The 2,366-nt window shown below is 35.2% G+C and overlaps 1 non-coding gene across 1 annotated transcript; it reads left to right on the top strand.

Moving 5' to 3' along the window:
- The first annotated feature begins 755 nt into the window (after positions 1-755).
- LOC121208901 (small nucleolar RNA R71) lies at positions 756-862 on the top strand. The gene has a single exon (XR_005904023.1). It is a non-coding gene; the product is annotated as a small nucleolar RNA R71 (small nucleolar RNA).
- Positions 863-2,366: the final 1,504 nt, after the last annotated feature.

Here is a 2,366-nt window from a genome sequence, read left to right as displayed (position 1 = left end):
CTTCATCTTGAAGCGTAATTGCATGAAACTACTCTCTTGGGTTAGTTTCGGTGTTGCTAAGCAAGCTACCTTATGGTCTTTCTAAAATCATCTTAGAAACCTGTCCTATTTGGTTCTCGAGCCCTCGAATCGACTTTTTTTGATTTTTTAGTGGGGTTTCAGTGTTTTAGAAACGGGTTTCTGACACCGAAATAAACTTTGTCAGCATCTCTTCAAGGTTCGACTTCTTCTCTTGCTAGTAAGGTTGTTGTTGGAAGCCTAGAGGGGGTTGTGGTCTCTAATTTCCTTGACCACCCCAAGAGAAATTGGGATGGTTCCTCCAACCTACATTATAAGTGTTACTATAGGGATTATTCTGAGGTCTAGAATTATTACCCATATAGTTGTCTTGTTCATTCTCTGTGCTAGGGCTGTAGGATAGGCATTCTGGATTATTCATCCCTCCTCCATTTGTATCGCATCGCATCACCGGATGTGCCTACGTAGAACCATAAAAACTATCAATTTTCTTATTTAAAAGTTCTACCTGGTTTGGTAACATGGTGACTACATCTAGATTGAAAACACTGACTGCTTTATTAGGCATTATCCTCATGACTTGCCACTAATAATTATTCAATGACATTTCCTCTGTAAACTCATAAGCCTCTTCAGGTGTTTTGTTATTCAGAGTCCCACCGGCAGCTGCGTCGATCAATTACCTAGTTAAGGGGTTCAAACCGTTGTAAAAGGTTTGAACTTGTAGCCATAGAGGTAACCCATGTTGAGGGCACCTACTCAATAAATCCTTATACCTCTCCAATGCATCATATAGGGTCTCTAAATCATTTTATATGAAGGAAGAGATACCATTCCTCAACTTAGCTGTCTTAGCCTGTGGAAAATACTTTAATAAGAACTTTTCAGTTATTTGTTCCCATGTAGTGATAGAACCTTATGGTAGGGAGTTCAACCACTATTTAGTCTTATTCATCAATGAGAAGGGAAACAATCGAAGGTGAATGGCATCATCAGAAACACCATTTATTTTGAAAGTATCACAGAATTCCAGAAAGTTGGCCAAATGAGTATTTGGATCTTCATCTTGTAAACCATGGAACTGAATAAATTGTTGGATCATCTGAATGGTGTTCGGCTTCAGTTCGAAGTTATTCATAGCAATAGCAGGTCTTAGAATACTAATTGTACCTGGTACGAGGAGCAGGATTTGGATTTTCTGAATTTACAGCAACCACAGGAGATAGCTGATTATTCTGATTTTTAGCCATCTCCTTAGTAATAACAATAACGTCCTCTTGCTCTTGTAGTATATTTTGTCGATTCTTCCTTGCTTCTCTATGATTTCTGTGAGTTGTATTCTCAATCTAATTGTCGAATACTAAAGGTCCTGACGAGTTTCTTCTAGTCATAAACTAAAATAACCTACCAAAGGGAAACAAAAGAAAAATTAGAAAACAAAAATTGAACTAAAAACAAAAATAAAATGCAATAAAAATAAAAATGGCTAAAGTAATAAATCGAGTGTTCCTAATATTTTAGTCCCCAGCAACGGTGCCAAAAACTTGATGAGTCACTAAACTAACTAAAATTACGACAAAGGCAAGCGCACCTATCGAATAATAGTTAGCTATGGTGAGTTGGGAATATCATATCCACGAGGACTAAAAGTACTACTAATTACCTTTTTTCTATTATCTAGCCTATAAATTAAAGTGGATGTTTTTAACCTAAAATTAACTAAACTAATTACTGAGAACGCGACAGAGAGTGAATTGGGAAAATATTTGAAGAAAACCAGTAAGATAGACAATACCCAGGAAAGAATCCACCTAGACTTCACTTATTATCCGGAATCTGAATTAAACAAATTATTTACTTATGCTTTAATCCGTAGAAATCCTTAAATTATGTTAATATCTCTTTCAAGAATAAGAACAACTGACTCTAGGTTGATTAATTGAAATATCTTTCAGATTAAAACCCCTATTGTCGCATTAACTCAATCTATAGATTCCCTTATTAGATTTGACTCTAATCTGGTAGATTTATGTCGTCCTATTTCTAGGATTGCATGCAACTCCACTCAATTATGCCAGATCTACTCTTAAAGAGGGACTTTTCCTCCACTAAAATAAGCACATCACCCTTGAATTAATATCCTGAAAATATTAAAGCAAGAAATAAGCATACATAATTTAGAACAAGAATCAAGTATTTATCATGTAATTCAGAAAATCAAATAATAAAATCCATCATAGGTTTCATCTTTCCTAGGTATCTAGGGAATTTAGTTCATAATCTAGGAAGGAAACATCTCAAAATTAGAATAACAACAGGACATAAGAAACCCAATAAACCTTAGAAGG

The sequence above is a fragment of the Gossypium hirsutum genome, chromosome A10 (genome assembly GCF_007990345.1).
Source record: "Gossypium hirsutum isolate 1008001.06 chromosome A10, Gossypium_hirsutum_v2.1, whole genome shotgun sequence".
NCBI classification, from domain to species: domain Eukaryota; kingdom Viridiplantae; phylum Streptophyta; class Magnoliopsida; order Malvales; family Malvaceae; genus Gossypium; species Gossypium hirsutum.
The sequence above is the reverse complement of the archived record's forward strand: the minus strand, read 5'-3'. Positions and strand labels throughout refer to the sequence as shown.